General features: G+C 39.0%; 1 pseudogene; it reads left to right on the top strand.

Moving 5' to 3' along the window:
• The first annotated feature begins 19,196 nt into the window (after positions 1–19,196).
• On the top strand, positions 19,197–19,315 carry LOC115030209 (annotated as a pseudogene).
• Positions 19,316–20,182: the final 867 nt, after the last annotated feature.

Here is a 20,182-nt window from a genome sequence, read left to right as displayed (position 1 = left end):
TTTGGACAAGAAAAGAAATTCCTCCTGACACATAATAATCAGAAAAACAAATGCACTAAATAAAGACAGAATATAAAAAGCAGTAAGGGAAAAAGGTCAAGTAACATATAAAGGCAGACCTATTAGAATTACACCACACTTCTCACCAGAGACTATGAAACCCAGAAGATCCTAGAGAATATTATACAGACACTAAGAGAACGCAAATGCCAGCCCAGGCTACTATACCCAGCCAAACTCTCAATTTACATAGACGGAGAAACCAAGGTATTCCATGACAAAACAAAATTCACACAATATCTTTCCATGAATCCAGTCCTTCAAAGTATAATAAAGTGAAAACTCCAACACAAGGGCAGAAATTACGCCCTAGAAAAAGCAATAAAGTAATCCTTCAACAAACCTAAAAGAAGACAGCCGCAAGAACAGAACCCCAACTCAATTAACAAAGCCACAGTAGATTGGTAAGGTAGGTGGAAATAACATTGTACTTGTACCTGGTTGTCTCTCCAGTGGCTGCTTTCCAAAATTGCACAACACTCAGAGGTTAGCATTATGTTATTTATATAACAAAATCTTTTCCAAAGAATGGGCAAAATAAGGCAACATCCCAAACCCCATCCCACAACCAAGAGTGGAGTTACAAAGGTAACCTTGGTAAAGCACTTTCAAAGCCTATTATCATATGTTCTGAGGAAGTATCAGGTAATGCTAGAAACTCATGAGGAAGAAGTTGAATTCAAGTATAAGACTTATGTAAGTCAAGTATAAGACAAATATAAATATAAGCATACAGTATTCCATCAGTTTATATCAGTTGCTTCCTCCACAGATAAAGACTGAGTACAAAACATGGATAGGAGGTATAGTGACTTGAGCCTTAGTGGAAGAAGATGCACTTAATCATTGTGAGACTTGAGGCCCCAGGGAAGGGGGAGGTCTGGTGGGGTAGCACCCTCTTGGAGGTCAGGGGGAGGAGGAATGGGATGAGGTACTGTAGGAAAGGGGACTGAGGGAGGCACCGACTGGGATGTAAATAAACAAAATAATTTTAAAAGAAAAAAATGCTCCCCCTACGCTCATACATTTGAATGCTTAGTCTTCAGGGAGTATAACTGTTTGAGAAGGATTAAGAGGTATAGTCTTGTTTCAGGACACACCTTCACTAGGGGTGGGATTTGAAGTTTCAAAAGGCCAGGCCAGGCTCAGTGTTTCTCTCTCTCTCTCTCTCTCTCTCTCTCTCTCTCTCTCTCTCTCTCTCTCTCTCTCTCTGTGTGTGTGTGTGTGTCTGTCTGTCTGTCTGTCTGTCTGTCTCTGTTTCTTTCTGTGTCTCTGTCTCTGTCTCTCTCCCTATGCAGCTTTCATTTGCTTCTTCATCACCATGGATACAGCCATGCTCCCCACCATGATGATAATGGATTGAAACTGTAAACAAGCCCCCAATTAAATATTTTATTCTATAAGAGTTTCCTTGGTCATGGTGCCTTTTCAAAGCAATTGAACAGTTACTAACAGGCACTAACTTTAATTTGTTCTTCATAATCCTCAGTCATTCTTTCTGAACCATTATATTTCCAAATCCTGGAACTTTTCCATAGTGCCTCCCTATATTTCTCCAGTGATGAACTCAGTGGACCTGAATTAATCTGTTCAGGTTTACTCAGGGCCAGAGAAGAAAGTGGCTCTGCTCTTCCCTGCTGCAACTGCTGGCTTTCTGACTCTAAGAGGCTCAATTTTGGCACTGTTGCCTCTCCACCCAGTATACCTGGATATTGGGGGAGGTCCTAACTCAGAAACTCATCTCCACCCCTTAACAAAACCTTTTTCTGAAGGAAAATGTATGGTCCTTTATCTGGGTGAGGTGGTAACCCCTAGGGCAGGCTTGATCATGTTCACCTGTATTGTTCTAATATGGATATCTTCTGTGATCTGCTCCTCATGTTTGAAGGTTTTTCAAATGATCTTTAACACACAGTCTGGCTTGCTACCATTTTTTCCCCTTCTGAACTCTTTCACAACATAAATCTTGCTATGTTTGTCTTTGAGGAACCTAAGCAGACCTCTTCCCTTATTTGCTTTTATCTTCTCACCTCTAGATTGCTCTCTCACTTTACCAACTCTCTTTACATACTGGTCTTAGTCACTGAGATCTGCCAAAGCCTTTCCCATTTCTATCGAACTTACTGCACCAAAGGCTCAGCAAAGTTGTTAGAGCTCCATACTAGCCCTCACTTCCCTGCTGGATCAACCTTTTCTTTATCTCCTCTGTGAACACAGTTTTATGTTCTGTGAGCTAGGTTTCAAACACAACTTCTCTTATATAGTTCCTACAGTAATGCCATTTTTCCTGTATTGTTTTCCATTGCTGGGATATGCAGAGATGTCAGAAACAGATAACCAAGTGTTCCTAGTGGCTCTGATAAAAAACAGTCTATCAGAGAGGGACTGATTTCCTTCATATTGTCACAGATTATGCAGCTTTTGTCTTAGGAAGGATGAGGAGTATTTTACTCAGTTTTTCTGCTTCCACAGCAGTCAGACTGATCCCATCTCTTGCCACAGCCTCACAAGCCAGGTTCTTTCCTTGCTCGTTTAAAAGTCTTCCCCAATTATAGCAGATCAAGTACCAAGTTTTTACTGATTACTGTAGTTTCTTGTGTGGGACTATTGTTAGGGCCTTCATCTGTGTGCTGGATCGCAGATTTTCCTTCCATTTCTACTAAAGGTCAGACCCACCGTATATCGTCTATGGATTTTACTACCCTTCTCTTATCCTCTTGTTTATTTCATTTACTTGCTAGATCAAAGGCTAACATGGAGGATGCTAACTGCCATTTCCCTTTCTTTTTGTAATTGCTCCTTTACACAAACACGTTCCTACATGGCCTCCATCTCAGCCTCAGGTGCATTTCCAACTACACACTATATTATCTAGATAACCTCCACTACTGCTTGCCAAGGATTTCAAACCTTGTACACTAATCTAGAAGGCTACAAACTGTCTTCTAAACCTTTAATTGTTTTCAGGGCATCTCCATATTCACATGGTGGACCACGCTCAGCAAACAGGTATGCCACCCCATACCACATAGACAAAGACTGCTATCCTGGGATTAATCCTACAGATACTCCTTTTTTTTTAATTACGTATTTTCCTCAATTACATTTCCAATGCTATCCCAAAAGTCCCCCATAGCGCCCCCCCACTTCCCTACCCACCCATTCCCATTCTTTTGGCCCTGGCATTCCCCTATATTGGGGCATATAAAGTTTGCAAGTCCAATGGGCCTCTCTTTCCAGTGATGGCCAACTAGGCCATCTTTCGATACATATGCAGCTAGAGACAAGAGCTCCGGGGTTCTGGTTAGTTCATATTGTTGTTCCACCTACAGGGTTGCAGATCCCTTTAGCTCCTTGGGTACTTTCTCTAGCTTCTCCATTGGGGGCCCTGTGATCCATCCAATAGCTGACAGTGAGCACCCACTTCTTAATCCTGGTGAGTCAGTCTTAGTTGCATGCCTCATTACCCATAAAAGGTACTATGGAACTACACTTGTAGCAGAAATGCACATTAACACACACCATACAGGGAAGGAAAATTTATCAGAAAATCCTCCTCAGATGCTCTCCTCTCAGCCTGCTCATCCTCATTTGCATGCTTTGTTATCCATAGCCAGGACTATGCAATCACTCCTCAACACATTGGTTCTGTGATGTTCCTATTTGGGTACCAATTATATTCTATGATTCTATGATTATATTCTATGATTTTCCCAGGGAAACACAACGTGTGTCTACTCATCCTAGATAGGGAGCCCAATGAAAGTGACCCAATAAATTGTATTAGGAATACAGGTGATAGATTACTTAGAGGAGCAGAAATGACTCAAAGATGACTACATCACCATAGCCCACCCCAGCATGGGTGACAGCTCACAAAAGCTGGAAACATGGAGCATACTGCACAGCCTACAAGCAGTTCAGCAGGTTGGGGAGTGTACTTCCCAAGTGCATCAGTCTAAACCTCTCCCAGGTAGCTCAGCTGCTTTCTGTTTCCTTCAAGCAGCTGTTCTCTTCTTAGAGTCTTCTTGGAAGTTCCCTTGTGTGGTGTTTTGAATAAAAATGGCCCCAATAGCCTAAGAGGGGGTGGTACTATTAGGAGGTGTGGCCTTGTTGGAGTAGCTGTGGCCTTGGTTGGAGAAAGTGTGTCATTGGAGATGGGCTTTGAAGCTTCAGATGCTCAATCCAGTCCCAGTGTGTCACTCTCCCTTTTTACTGCCTGTTGATATAAACTTAGAACTCTTAGCTACCTCTCCTGCACCATGCTTGACTACATGCCACCATGCTTCCTGCCATGACAAGAATGGACAAAACCTCTAAACTGTAAGCCAGTCCCAATTAAATTCTTTTTCTTTATAAGAGTTGCTGTCTTTATGTTTCTCACAGCAATAGAAACCTTATGGAGAGTTCTTTGCAATTTGGCTCATCTGAAAGTGAGCCACAGCTCTTGTTATTGGCAACAGTAGGAGACAGGGGCCCAGTGCACCTGGTTAGTTTTCAGAACCTCCTGAAGCTATTTTTGAGTTGTTTATTTTCTGATTTAAGGAACTTCCCTGGATGGAATGTTGTCAATCTCAGAAGAAGCTGCTATGCAATGAGAATGAAAGAATTAGAAATAACCTAAGATATTGTTTTGTTTAGGGTTTTCATTGCTGCAAAATGGTACCATGACCAAGGCAACTCTTATAAGGACAACATTTGATTGGGGCTGACAGGTTCAGAGGTTCAGTCCATTATCATCAACGCAGGAAGAATGGCAGCATCCAGGAAGACATGGTGCAGGAAAAGAAGCTCTGAGTTTGACATCTTGACACAAAGTCATCTAGGAGAAGACTAACTCTTCCATTTAGGTGGAGCTTGAGCATAGGAGGAGACCACCAAAGCCCACCTCCACATGAAACATTTCTTCTAACAGGGCCTCACTCACCTCCTAACATTCCCTATGGGCCAAGGATATTCAAACTACCACAGGTATCATTTATCCTATCCATGAAGCGACAGTACAATGTTATTAGAAAGTACCATTGGATTAGTTTTAAATGCATATTATAAACCCTGTGAAATCTGTTGAATTTTTAAATGTAAATAGATATGCTAAGATAGGAGAGAAAATAGAATCACATAAAATGCTCAGTAAAAAACAGTAAAAACACCAGGACATGGTAATACATATTTGTGATTCCAGCACTTGGAAAGCAGAGGCATCCCATTCAATAATTCAAAATCATCTTCCCTTAAATAAAAAATTCAAAGGTAGTTGTGCAGCGTAAGACCCCCATGTCAAAATAACAACAGCAATAAACAGGTAGAAAACTCAGAAACCGAAAGAAAACAAATAGAAAGCAGTTATAATGTATGCATTAATCTAACTATATGAAAATCATTTCATATTGTGGTAGACTGTATGAAATGAACCCTGCACCATAGGTCCATAAGGAGTAGCATTATAGGAAATGTGGCCTTGTGGCAATAGGTGTGATCTTGGTGGAGGAGTTGTGTCACTGGGGGCTGGGCTTAGAGGTTTCAGAAGCTCAAGCAAGACCTGAATCTCTTCCTGCTGCCTGCTGATCTGGATGTAGAACTCTCAGCTACTTCTCCAGCACCATGTCTGCTATGTTTCTTACTATGATGATAATGGACTAAGCCTCTGAAACTGTAAGCCAGCCCCTGCTAAACAGTTTCTGTTATGGTCATGGTGTCTCTTTTCAGCAATAGAAAACCTAAGATACATATGAAACAGTTTAAATATATTAACTGAAAGATACAGGATATATAAGTGGGTAACAAAACAAAATACAGCTAGATGTTTTCTAAAAGAAACTCATTCTTAATAAGAGACAGTGCTTTTTGTAAAGGACAGACGTTTGAACAGATAGTCTAGAGCTTGTGAGCTCTTTTTGCTCTTGCAGAGAACCTAGGTTCAATTGCCAGCACCCACAAGGTGGTTCACAACTATGCTTAACTCCAGTTCCAATGCCTTCTTTTTCTACACCTCTTGGGAACAAATCACACATACCTAGAGGCAAAGCACTTGCAAATAAAATAAAATGAATATATTTAATTAAAACAGAATTTTTAATGTTCAGAAAAGACATGAAATAGTATTGATTTTAGGCTTAATATCCTTCATAAGGAGGAAAATTTTTAAAGAAGTATTAGAAGTTTAGCAGGTAAAGTTGGCTTCTCCTAAGCCTAAAAATCCATTAAACTCACATAGAAAAAGGAAAGAAATAAATCCCATAATTTTCCCTCATCTAGCTATCACATGGCACACCATCTCCACTAAATGAAAAAAAAATGTAAAAATAAATTAAGAAATGTATTAAATGATGATAAAGTGATAATTTTCAAATGAGATGTGATAGCGGATAGTCAAATGTATTGGTTAAATTTTTGCCATATTCCAGAAAAAAATCCTTGTCTGGTCTCTGTGGGTTCTGTATGCACATGGTGCACAGACATACATGCAGACAAAATACCCATACACATAAGTAAAACATAAATAACACCTCAGAAATGGACTTTCTCCAACTATAAACCAATATCAAGTATTTGGTAGCCAACTCATCTTTCCTTGCAATTAGCAAAGCTAATTTACCTTTTGATCTTGTAATGCTCCAAAATATGATAAGGTGTTCTGCTCATTTTTCTTTACTTTTTGTCATCTAGGAAAGGCTTTTATGCACTGTTCTTCAAAATTCATTGCTATATCCTCAGCAAAATTTTTCTAATCACCACAAATCATCTGTGATATCATCAATCTCCATTTATGTGTATACTTATTCAAAGCATACATTTCATATTTTATATTATCTGCATATTTTCTTAGAAGTTCACAAATTTCTTTGTGGTAGGACTTGACTAATTTTATAGTGAAGTTATATAATTTAACAATTATTTTGATCAAAACTTGAATGAAAAGCAAATAGACACTTAACTAAAGTCCTTATTCTAGAAAAAAATAAGGTTCTTTGTGCATGTGGTAGTCCAAATAGATATTAATAAAGAGGCATCTTCTAGCAAGGATGACCCAGAACTTTCTGCTACTTAGTATTATAGCTTTCAAACTGAATCTTATAGAATTGTTTATTTAAAAGATGTTTTTACCAATCTGCTAAGGGTTCTTTTGTTCAATTCAAACAGAAATAATAATAAAAGTACAGCTCTTTTTGATGTTCCCAGCTTTCAGCTCTGAGTGTTATCAGCTCTTAGTTCTACCAGCTCAGCTAGGAGTTCTTCTGTTCAATCTGAGATAAAAATCATGAAAAGGCAAGGCAATATCACCAAAAGCATCACTGAGGCTTGTAGCTGAGCACAAGGGAGACTGCAACAGAGAGAGTTCCCAGATCAGCTTTCTGAGGATGCAAGAAATGAAGTACATAGGCAAAAGGGACAGTCTCCTGCAGGCAGTGGGCAAGTTCACAGGATCACAGCATTTCTACAGTCGTGTCTTTATATTATTTTTTACTTTCAACACCAAGGTGTGCACTTCGCTCAGCAAACATCTCATGTGTGTGCATGAGCTGAGAGAGATAATGAAAGTGTGCACTACCAGTACCTTAGGAGGCTAAAAGAAAACTTCAAGGAAGTTTTGTCAAGCCTCAAGGGATTTTTATGTACTAGATTAGTGACAGTTGCAGCTGTTAGAACAGAAGTAGGCTTAACACAACAGTAGCAGAAGATGCAGCATCACAGAGGATGAAGGCAGTGTTAACACCAGTTGTTGCAAAAGTAGGGGGTTCATAGCTTATAGTGGTGAAATTCCAGCATCTATTGCTATCTATCAAACCACTCCAGCACTGGCTGTATCTGTTACTCAGTATCACAATAATATGCTCTTGGTCTGGAGCTCCATTCTAGCTCTACACCATAATGAAGGCCAGAGGTGGTAGAAGCTCTACACAGGGTCACCTGTATCTATTATATAGAAACATAGAAAAAAATGAGAGATGGGACTTGACCTACTTTGTTTCAAATTAGTGTTTATAATTTATGCATATACTTATAGTATTTAATGAATGTGAACTTTTTGAATAAAACATGTTATGAATCATTGAAATACACATTCATTCAGTGTACCCTTACTCCATTTCTACTTTGCTTTCTTCCTCCAACACACATCCCTCACAACTTCATGTATTTTAAAAATATAAAACTCTAAGTCTAGTTATCATTGCCCACGTGGACATGTGTGGGGCACTACACCGGTGCTTGATTGACTCTTCCTCTCGCAACAACCATCAGCTGTTACAAGCTTATCAGCTAAGTGTAGAGACTCAGGACCCTAACCCCCATACTATAACCAGCTTTTGGGAGCCAGTAATAGTAAATACAAATGATCTGACTCACTGCAATCTAACATTCACAGTAAAAAAAAATGTTGTGAATAATTAAGACAGAAGAAGGAAAGGAAAACAAGGGAAATGAGAAATGTGTATAGATCAGTAAAATCCCACAGATTTTTCTGTATTGATGGACATTTTCTACATTTATACTGATAAATATTGGAGCTACATGAAACATTTAAAGTGATCATATAAAACTTAGTAAATTTAATTCTAATTTAAATATTTTATTCATTCTTTGACAATCAGTGTATTATACTACTCCTGCCCCTACTTCTTCCTATAACTCCTTCCAGATCTACCTCGACTCCCCTCACCACCAGTTTCTGTCCTTGTGTTTTCTTTCATTAACTTATTAAATCCAGTTTCTGCTGCCCATATATTCATGGGTATGTGGCCAACTACTGGAGGATGGCAAACCTACCAGGAGCCACACCCTTAAAGAAAACTTTCTCCTATGAACCAAATGCCAGTAGATCCCTCAGGGTTGGGGCTTCCAAAGCAGTTCTCACTCCACACTAGAATCTTGGCTGGCTTGATTGTGTAGAAGCAACCACAGCTGTTTGAGGTCATCAGTTCAGAGATCCTGTAATATCCAGAAGACATTATTTGAATCCTCTCTGAGCCCTGATTCTTGCAAACTTTCTGCCTACTTTTCCATGATGGTTTCTAAGTCGTGTGAATAGTTGTGATAGAGGTGACCCATTTGTGGCTCCTTTGAGTCTTATTCTCTGTACTTTGACTAGTTATGAGTTTCTGTGTTAAACAAAATCCATTGTACAAACAAACTTTTCTGACAAGGTCTAGGAGCTGCACTAATCTATTGATAAAGATACAAATTCAGGCACATGAAGAAGGCCATCTTCAACTCTGTCCATTTATATGCCTGTTTATATAGAATAACAATAATATGTTTATTCTGAGGTCTGTGAGCTCCCCAACACAGGTCCTTGACCAAATTTATAATAGCAACTATGTGCTTCCTCATGTGGTGCACACCTTAAATCCAACCAAAAAGAAGTTGGCAACCCCCATAACATTTATGCCATTGTTTAACCCACTGGTACATCTTGCCATACAAGTCATTATTGCAGTTGACAGGATCCACAGCTGAGTACAACTGTGGATGTTTCACCCATCTCCTCATCTCCTGGGCTAGTAGAAATGAAGAGTCCCTTTCAGTACAAAGAAGGCTAACCATTATTAATGTTTCTCTGTTATACTTGCAGACAGGAGTTGTCTTTTGAAACATGGTTGTCTTCTGAGAGTTTCCATCCAGCAGCTGACTCAGACATATGCAGACACTTACAGTTAATGGAGCTTGGGGACACTTGTGGAAGAACAAGAGGAAGGATTGTGGACCTTGAAGAGGATAGGAACTCCATAGGAAGACCAACAGAATCTTCTTACCCAGACCTTTGGGGCTCTCAGAGTCTGAACTACCAACCAAAAAACATACACAGCCTGGACCGAGGCCTCCCTGCTCATATGTAGCAGATGTGCATCTTGGTCTTCATGTGGGTCCCGAACAACTGGAACAGGGGATAATCCAAAAGCTGTTGCCTGTCTGTGGGATATGTTCTACTAGTTGGGTTCCCTTGTCTGGCCTCAGTAGGAGAGGAAGTGCCAAGCCTTTGAACTTGAAGTTCAAAGATGGGAGGATACCTAAGGGACCTCCACACACTCAGAGGAGAAGGGAAGGGGGTATGAGGGAAGAATTGTGTATGAGGTGACCAGGAAGGGGACAGTGAGCAGACTATAAAGTGAAAAAGTTAAAAGAATAAATAAATTAAGAATAAATAGATAAATAAATAAATAAATCATCAAAAACATTATGCTTAATTCAAGCATAAGAATTATTTGATTGAAATAATATAGTAGATTTTTCTTCCATTTTCTCCTAAAAGACAACTATTTCAAAATAAATCTTCCATAGTATGAAAATATTTCTTTTTTTTTCCATCTATGATGATAGAAAATGTTGCTTTGGGCTAGGATCTACACTCTTTTAAAATCTGTGAAACATCTGTCCTAGCCCTTCTGTCTTTTAGATTCTCCATTGAAATGCCAGGTATTATTCTAATAGATTTACCTTTATGTGGTACTTAGTATTTTTCCCTTGCAGCTTTTAATATTCTTTCTTTGTTCCATGTTTAATGGTTTGATAATTTTATGCCAAGGAACTTTCTTTTCTGGTCCCATCTATTTTGGTGTTTTGTGTGGTTATTATATCTTTTTAGGCATCTTCTTCTTTAAGTAAGGGCTGGGTTTTTTGTTTGTTTGTTTGTTTAGTTTTGCTTTCCTATGATTTTCTTGAAAATATTTTCTGTGTCTTTGACTTGGGTTTCTTCTCTCTCCTCTATTTCTATTATTCTAAGATTTGATATTTACATAGGCTCCCAGATTCTCTGGATGTTTTATGTCAGGATTCTTTTTTAAGGTTTGACATTTTCTTTGACTGAGCTACCCATTACTCCTCTAGTGTTTTCAATGTCTCTGCTTCTCTCTTCCATGCTTTTACTCTGTTGGTGAGGCTTGCCTCCAAAGTTCCTGTTACTTTCTAAATTTTTCATTTCCAAATTTTTCTCAGTTTCAGCATTCTTTATTAATTCTATTTCCATTAACAGGTCTTGAACTGTTTATTTATTTTCTTCTACTTTTTGTTTGTGTTTTATATTTTTAAGGGCCTTAATCATTTCCTAATTAGTGAATCATCTTCATACAGGTGGTTTTAAGATCTTTTTCTTGTGATTCAGCTATGTTGCAATACTCCAGAATTGCTTTTGTAAGATTGCTAGGCTCTAGTGAAGACATACTATCTTAGCTGTTATTTATGATGATTTTGCAATCGTGTCTAGGCATTTGGGTTTGGGATGACTGCAATTCTAGATGCTGGTCATGTCTTTTGGGGTAGGTGTTTTCTCCTCAGGTTTTGTTGCCCTCTCTGGTTCTTTGGAAATTTTGGTGGTTAAGCATTGCTTGGGAGGGAGTTCGGAGGATCCTTCTTGGTGTGGCCACTGAAGATTCTGGGTAAAATGTGTTTCTAGGTACTGAAAAGTAACACTTAAGAATGTGAATGGGTTTTCTGGTAATCTCTGGAGTTAGTTGATTTACTTGTCTCTGGTTAGAGCTTGTTCCTCAGGTGATTCTGTTAGCCTCTATCAGCAGACTTGGGAGACTAGCTCTCTCCTCTAAGTTTCAGTGGTCAGAGCACTCTCTGCAGGCTAGCTCTCCTCTTACAGGGAAGGTGCACAGATATCTGGCATTCGGACCTCCCTCCTGGCCGAAAATGAAGGCCCAAAACAGGACCTGTCCCAAAGCTGAGTTGCTTTGGCTGTTAGCTTCTGTATTCCACACTCTCACCTGTGCAGAATACTCTTGGAGGAGTCCTGGAACCAAGATATCTGCAGTCAATGCTCAGGCCAAGTGCTCCCGGCCCAGGCAGACCCCTATCATCTGGCCAGGAAAGTGGCCAGATGTCTGGGGCCCGAAAAGGAGGCTGCCTTAGAAGCTCTGATCCTGCAATACCTCTCCTGGGCATATATTCAGAAGATGTTCCAACCGGTAAGAAGGACACATGCTCCACTATGTTCATAACAGCCTTATTTATAATAGCCAGAAGCTGGAAAGAACCCAGATACCCCTCAACAGAGGAATGGATACAGAAAATGTGGTACATTTACACAATGGAGTACTACTCAGCTATTAAGAAGAAAGAATTTATGAAATTCCTAGGCAAATGGATGGACCTGGAGGGTATCATCCTGAGTGAGGTAACCCAATCACAAAGGAACTCACACAATATGTACTCACTGATAAGTGGATATTAGCCCAGAAACTTAGGATACCCAAGATATAAGATACAATTTCCTAAACTCATGAAACTCAAGAAGAATGAAGACCAACGTGTGGACACTGTGCCCCTTCTTGGAATTGGGAACAAAACACCCATGGAAGGAGTTACAGAGACAAAGTTTGGAGCTGTGTCAAAAGAATGGACCATCTAGAGCCTGCCATATCCAGGGTTCCATCCCATAATCAGCTTCCAAACACTGCCACCATTGCATTCACTAGCAAGATTTTGCTGAAAGGACCCAGATATAGCTGTCTCTTGTGAGACTATGCTGGGGCCTAGCAAACACAGGAGTGGATGCTCACAGTCAGCTATTGGATGGTTCACAGGGCTCCCAATTGAGAAGGTAGAGAAAGTACCCAAGGAGCTAAAGGGATCTGCAACCCTATTGTTGGAACAACATGATGTACTAACCAGTACCCCGGAGCTCTTGACTCTAGCTGCATATGTATCAAAAGATGGCCTAGTCGGCCATAACTGGAAAGAGAGGCCCATTGGACTTGCAAACTTTATATGCCCTAGTACAGGGGAATGCCAGGACCAAAAAGTGGGAGTGGGTGGGAGGGTATGGGGGACTTTTGGGATAGCATTGGAAATGTAAATGAGGAAAACACCTAATAAAAAGTATTAAAAAAAAAGAAAAAAAAGAATGTGAATGGGATAGGAATGGGGGAAAGGAGGGAGGGGAGCAGGCTGTTCCACCAGGATATGTTTAGTCCTCTGGGGAAAGAGGCAGATTGAGTAGAGACACCAACCATCAGTCTGACGTAGGTGTGGGGTGAGATTGGGGGGATTGGATTTGGAGGAGTGGAGAGAGAGTAAAGAGTTGAAGCTCATCTACTTGCTTCACTGGCCTACTTGCTTCTCCAGCATGCTTGGCTGATAGGTTCACAGAGAAAGCCTGCTATAGTTGGATGCTGGAAAAACAGGAGAAGTGGAGAGGAAGGCTGTAGGAAAAGATCTGCAAGGTGTACTGCAGCAAGTGGTCTGCTACTGAGTTGGGGCTGGGATTACTCACCTGTCCTAAGTGGCCTGTGGGTTTCGGGGGAATGTGTGCTGCAACTGAACTCCTTTCATTTCAGCAGCATCTACACTTCTCTCTGATTTTTTTTTAAATAAGAACTGTTTTTATTTTCTTACTCTTTCAAATTCCTTTATTTATTTATTTATTTACCTTTATTTATTCACTTTATATCCCGAGATCATAACCCCCCCTCCTGTCACATCTCCAAGTGCCATACTTACAAATTCTTCTCCCTATCATTTCTCGCCTTCTCTAGAAAAGGGGAGCCCCCCTTTGGGTACCACATCACCCTGGGACACATACTCCCAGCACGACTAAGCACATCCTCTCCCACTGAGGCCCATCCAGGAAGTCCAAGTAGGGGGAAGAGTGTCCAATGGAAGCAAACAGAGACCCAGACAGCCCCCACTCCACTTGTTAGGGCACCCTCAAGAACCCCAAGATACACATTTGCTACAAATGTGTAGGGGGTCTGCGTCTAGCTCCTGCATGCTCCCTGGATGGTGGCCTAGTCTCTGTGAGCCTACATGGTCCCAGGTTACTTAATTCTGTGAATCTTCTTGTGGTGTCTTTGACCCCTCCAGCTTGCTCACTCCTATTTCCTATTGTTCCACAAAACTCCCAGGGCTCTGCTTGATATTTGACTGTGAGTCCCTGCATCTGTTTCCATCTGCTGTTGGATGAAGCCCCTGAGGAGACAGTCATGCTAGGTTCCTGTCTGCAAGCATAACAGAGTATCAATAATAGTGTCAGGGGTTGGATCTTTCTCCTGGGACAGGTCTCAAGTTGGGACAGTCATTGGTTGGGTGTTCCCTCAATCTATGTTTATCCCTGCACAGATTGTAGGAAAAACAAATTTTGGGGTTGAAGATTTTGTGGGTAGTTTGATGTCTCCCTCCCTCCTCTGGAAGCCCTGCCTAGCTTCCTCTAGAAGTCTACCAAGAGGTCTCTACTTCAGTCTCTATATCCCTTTCTGGTAGGAATTTCAGCTAGTGTCACTCCCATAGCCTCCCCCGTGTCCTCTCCAATCACAGACCTCCAGCTATTCACAAGAGATGCCCCCATTACCCATTTCCATTCTCATTCCCAGCCCTGTCTTTCCCCACCCACCATACCTGACTGCCACCCCTGTTCCCCTCCTCACCTTCTCTCCTACCCAGTTCCTTCCCTCCATCCACCTCTGATGACTATTTAGTTTCCTCTTCTGAGTGAAATTCTCACTGATATTTTTATACTTCTTTAATCTTTTGTTTGTCATTTAATATATTCTGGATTTCAGATACTCTTTGGGTTTTGTTATCAAGGAACAACTAGCTTGGTTTATTCTTTCTATGAAATCAGTTTTGGTTTTCCACATTTTGATATGTGCTATCTTCAATCAAGAATGTAAAGCCATAGAAACCTTAAATCTATGAGTTTCTGGCTTGGGTAATGTATTTGACATAATCAAAAGTTTAAAGCCCCCCCATTTGTAGTGCACAAACATTTAATCTAGATATCTATCTTTTATTCAAAAAATGTCGCACTAAATCAACTTCATTAAATAAGTATATAATGTGTTCAGGTTACATGGCCATTGTGTGTTTAATTGATGTTAAGGCTAGGAGGGAAAAATCCATGCACTTTCTACTATATTTTCTCTGTCAGTCACGAATAAAATCTGAAGTTCAAATTGTGAAGCTAGATTTTTTTCTTTTATTCTTACTCTTTAATATTCTATGCAATATTAGGACTACTTTCTCCATAGGGGTCTTTCTTAAAGAGGAGAATTATTGCCAACAGCTTAAGCAAAAAATTGCAGCAGTTAAATGAAGGCAATAGTCAGTGGAAGAAAAGAAGCAAGGAGTTGAGTTTCTTAACCTCTCTGCAAACTGAAAGGAAGTAACTAGACAGCAGGTTCTGTCACTGTTCATAGATCGTGTATGCTACATTGTTGTTGTTGCTGCTGCTGTTGTTATTTTATATTGTTTTGTTTTGGGCACCTTCTAAAGTTTTCTAGTCACAAACAAAAATCAGCCTAAAAAGAGCAGCTAGCTCCGAGTGGGATAGATTTTGCTATGTTGATAATTTGACACTATAGGTTATTTTAAACTGTCCTGCCCCATTTCAATGATGAGCTTGAACAATGGACATTATTACCTTTGAAGAGGCTTTCGTTCTGAAGTGAAAATCTCCAGTAGAAGAAATATACACGTTCTTTACAATAAACTGGCACTTAAAAATTGAAATACATTTATATACCGATATTTAAATTTCTCCCTTAGTTTTTTTTCTTTATAATAAAATAATAGCACATGGTTGCACAAAATTATAAAACTCGAAGTTGTTTCCTCCTTGTAGTGCTTACTCTGTGTATGCATTTCAGTTGCAATTTCTTTTAGGAAAATCACAATGCTTTGCTGCAGTTCTCTGATACTTTTATAGCATATTAAAACTTTATCTAGGCAAATATTATGGCCAGATTACTATGGAAAAATAGTAAAATTCTAGAAGCCAACGGATGAGACACTGTTAAAATGTATGCTGGTGGAACAAATTTTAGAAATGGTTACATGTGATATCTTTATTAGCTAGCTAGAATACCTCTAACACAATATAGGAATGACTTTCATTGGGGTTTATTTCACTGGGAGTTGTAGGCACTAGCAACTACTAAAATTGCTCAGATGTGATAGGTAAGTCTTAAATATGTTATTCATCTGCTGCTTCTTAAAATGTCAGCTATCTTTTGACATTTCATTTCCTTGTATTTATAATGTTTGGAAATAAAGTATTGAGCAAATTAACTCCATAGGCTCAACACCTGTCTAATTGCCTAACATTTTAAGTCCAAACCATAAAATAAATAATTTTTTATTATTTTGCACATTTTTTTGAGAAATCAGTTTGTAAATTTGTTTGAAGTCTAAGGAAAAAGAAGGATCTGCTTCTCCAAATTGATTTAGATTTCTATATACCATGTCTGACCATTACTGTGTCCCCACCCCCAGTCTCCGAATTTCTCTTTTCCACACAGATATATGGTACCTTATTTCTACACAGTGTCTCTACCTATGCTTTCTGAATTAATCATTATTAAAACGAGAGAAAAGATATCAATCATTTCAGTATCTTTGTACAGATGGAGCCAGAATGAAACGGTCTTCTGAGGGAAGTATATACTGTATACCGTATATGCTGTATATCATTTAGATAAAATGCAAATACTTCTGTGGCTTCTATGTTATTACAATCTCATAGTACTGTTTCTGTCTAAATAAAGCCATTTCAAAAGATATTACTTTTTCCCTTCCAAATGTTCTCCTTCTCAACTGAGGAGGAATATTTGCCCTGAGCTTAACCTTTTTAGCTAGGCTCCCTGAAGTTTAGCTGTGGAACGGAGAACTTAGGCATGTGCTTTAGTTTACAATAGTCTTAGCAAGGAATCTTTTGGAAAGGAGAATCTAGAGTGACATGTATTTAACATCACTTTTTTGACTATATATCTTAATAATCAGACATCTGAAGTATATTTTATATGTGATAGAACTTTATTGAGTTTCTCAGTTGAAGTTTTAGAAAACAACTGATATTTTATGTCATTTATTGAATTATCTTTGCACTTTGGATTTTATCTTTATAGACACTAAAGATGTTTGGTTCTGAAAATGTGCTTGAACTGTATACTTCTTTCATTCAGGGATCATTGCACTCTCACAAAAAAAAATCCACAATTTAATCTATGAATAAGCTTTAATACACTATGTTGAAAAATGTCAGAGGGGCATGTTTTTCATAGTAAGATAGGTTTAGAAAAGTCATATTCCAATTTTCTGAGGAACAGCAAGATTGCTTTTCAGAGTGGTTGTACAAGATTGCAGTCCCACCAGCAATGGAGAAGTGTTCCTCTTTCTCCACATCCTCACCAGCATCTGCTGTCACCTGAATTTTTGATCTTAGCCATTCTGATTTGTGTAAGGTAGAATGTCAGAGTTGTTTTGATTTGCATTTCCCTGATGATTAAGGATGTTGAACATTTCTTTAAGTGCTACTAGGCCATTTGAGATTCCACTGTTGAGAATTCTCTGCTTATCTCTGTTCCTCGTATGTGTGTGTGTGTGTGTGTGTGTTTTAATAGTGTTATTTGGTTCTCTGGAGTCTAACTTCTTGAGTTCCTTGTATATTTTGGATATTAAACCCTCTATTGGACATAGGGTTAGTGAAGATCGTTTCCCAATCTGTAGGCTGCCATTTTGTCTTATTGACAAGTGCCCTTTGCCTTATAGTTTCATGATCTTAGAGCAGGGGAGAAAATCCATGTTATTTTTATGAAGCAAGATAAAAACCCTGACTGATAAGCCCAATAAAATTAGAACAAATGGTGCCATATAAAATTGTAGCGTAGTGGTCAACACTGTGGTGACACAGGAAGAAGAGGTCACATGAAAAGTCTCCTCACTAGAGGTCTTAGAAAAATGACCATGATCTGAAGGAAAATGATTTTAGAACACAGAATGAACATTAAAAGAATTACCTGGAGTTGCAATGAATACTGGAAATCACCAAAAGTAAAACTGATGAAACTTCATAGAATTCAAATGTTTTCTTTAGAAAAATCTGTAGATGGTTGAATGAGTACTCAGCAACAACAACAACAACAACAACAAAAAGCCTTCTTTCTTCCACCTCTAAGTACTTATGGGGGACAAAAAAAAAAAAAAAAAAAAAAACACCAGGAGATGCACTAGTCAGATCAACACAGTTGAATGCACTAGCTAACGTTATTTAACTACTTCTTTTTTCTTAGGCTATCATCTGAATTTGCCATGCTTTTTTGTGGTCACAAAAAAGATATCATGACTGTGAGCAAGAAACATCAGTAACTCTAAGGACAAGTTACTAACTCACAGGACAATCAGAATCCCAGAGCACCTATTGTCTTATGAAATGCTTCAAAGATGAGTACTAAGAGCTCAGGGAGAAGAATTTAGAAAGTGAAAGAAGTGTGCAGGCTTTGTCAAACACTGAAAACTTTCTCAGCTCTCTTCTAGACTAGAAAATGGTTTTTTATTAGTGAATGACTTCTCAGGAATCCAATGAAAGAGACATGCTGAAAATGTCATAAAAATGTAAAGAATAATTTCTGAGTTTCCCAGGAGAACATTCAAGCTTATTCAAATGGTCTTCAACGATGTAGTAAAAGGGCTAGGACATTTTTATACCTCTGTCAGAATTCTGAACTTCTATCTATTATCAGAAAGTGTTCTCTTATTACAGGGACAAGACTAGCTTCCAGATGACTTGAGTCTACTGAGAATATAATCTTAGTAGACCTAAATAAAATGACTATAAATTTTAGAGAGAAGTACTTCATCTTTTAGGGATCCCAGGAAGCTAAAGATTTGGTCCAGAAAAGGTCACTGGAATATCAGCTAGTATGTAGTAGTGGCCTTCCACATTTTTAGTACTTGTGGGTTCAAGAGCCCATACTCAAGCAGGAAACTGAAAGGCTTAAAAGTTTCTGACCCCCAGCAACCACTTGGTGGCACACAACCATTCGTAATGGGATCTGATGCTCTCTTCTGGTGTGTCTGAAGACAGCTACAGTTTACTCACATATAGTAAATAAATAAATACTTTTTAAAAGTTTCTGATCCAATACTAATATTATATTCAGACCTCCATTCTGGAGTGAGAAGTTTTGAGAGATAGGAGAGTTCCTGAGGAAATTTGGAGACATGCTTGACACTACTGTCAAAACTGAGGCATGTTCTAGAGCCATGTCCAGCAGCTTCTCCCATGTTCAATAAAGGCTGTGAAAATTTCCACTTTGTCCTTGAAGTTTGTGGTCATTGATTTTATGTTGTATGAAAAAACTTTTTCTGGGGTGACACTATACACATGCCTACACATTGCAGATAAGAAATTTACCTCACTCTACAGCCATACCATCCTGAACGCACCTGATCTCGTCTGATCTCAGAAACTTAGCAGGGTCAGGCTTGGTTAGTACTTGGATGGGAGACAACATGGGTATACTGGGTGCTGTAGGCTTAAAATAAAAAAAAAGAAGAGAGAGAGAGAGAAATTTACCACAGACTGAAGTACAGATACCATTAAAGTATAAGTTAATGAACCAATAGGTTATTTATAGCATTTTAGGTGAGAAGTTACAGGAGCAGAAATGACTCAAAGTCAACCCACCTCATATATGTGACATATATACAGGTCACCAACTCTGGGGACCCGGAGGACAGTGTACAGCCTACAGACAGCTCAACAAGTTGGGTAGTGTCCTTCCCAGGTAATTCACTGGTCTAAATCTTTTCCAGTCAGCTGGTCTAGTCTCAGAATCTTGGTAGCTTGGCTTGCTTGAGAGAGACTCTCAGCAGTTTTTATTGTTTATTCTGGGAGAGAGGAGCCTAATGAATGTGATCAGTTTCAGGGTTTCCTGGAGCTGTTTAAATTGTTTACTTTATGGCTTAAGGAGCTTCCTGTGTGATGGAGTATCTCAGTCTCAGAGGAAACTGCTACAAAACAGTTCTAAACAATGCAGCATTATTTATATACTACTATTATTATATCTAGTTATTTCTATATTATTTATTATATCTAGTTTATCTTATAAAAGTACCCACAACATACATTCTTTGTGTCATCAGTATGTATTGGTACCTTATTTATTTATTTATTTATTTATGCATTGATAGTATTAATTTTTACTTTTTAACATAGGAGTTTTATTTGAGACAAGGTCTCATCCTGTAGCCCAGGTTAGCTAAGATGTCAGTAGGTGTCACTGGTTGCTCTTGAACTCTCAGCAATCCTCCTGACACAACTTCCCTAGTGTTGGGATTGTAAGCAATTGTCATCATACCTGGCTTTAAAGGATGATTTACTTAGCTCCAAAGCTTATGTTTT

The sequence above is a fragment of the Mus caroli genome, chromosome X (assembly GCF_900094665.2).
Source record: "Mus caroli chromosome X, CAROLI_EIJ_v1.1, whole genome shotgun sequence".
NCBI lineage: Eukaryota > Metazoa > Chordata > Mammalia > Rodentia > Muridae > Mus > Mus caroli.
This window is presented reverse-complemented; position numbering and strand designations above follow the sequence as displayed.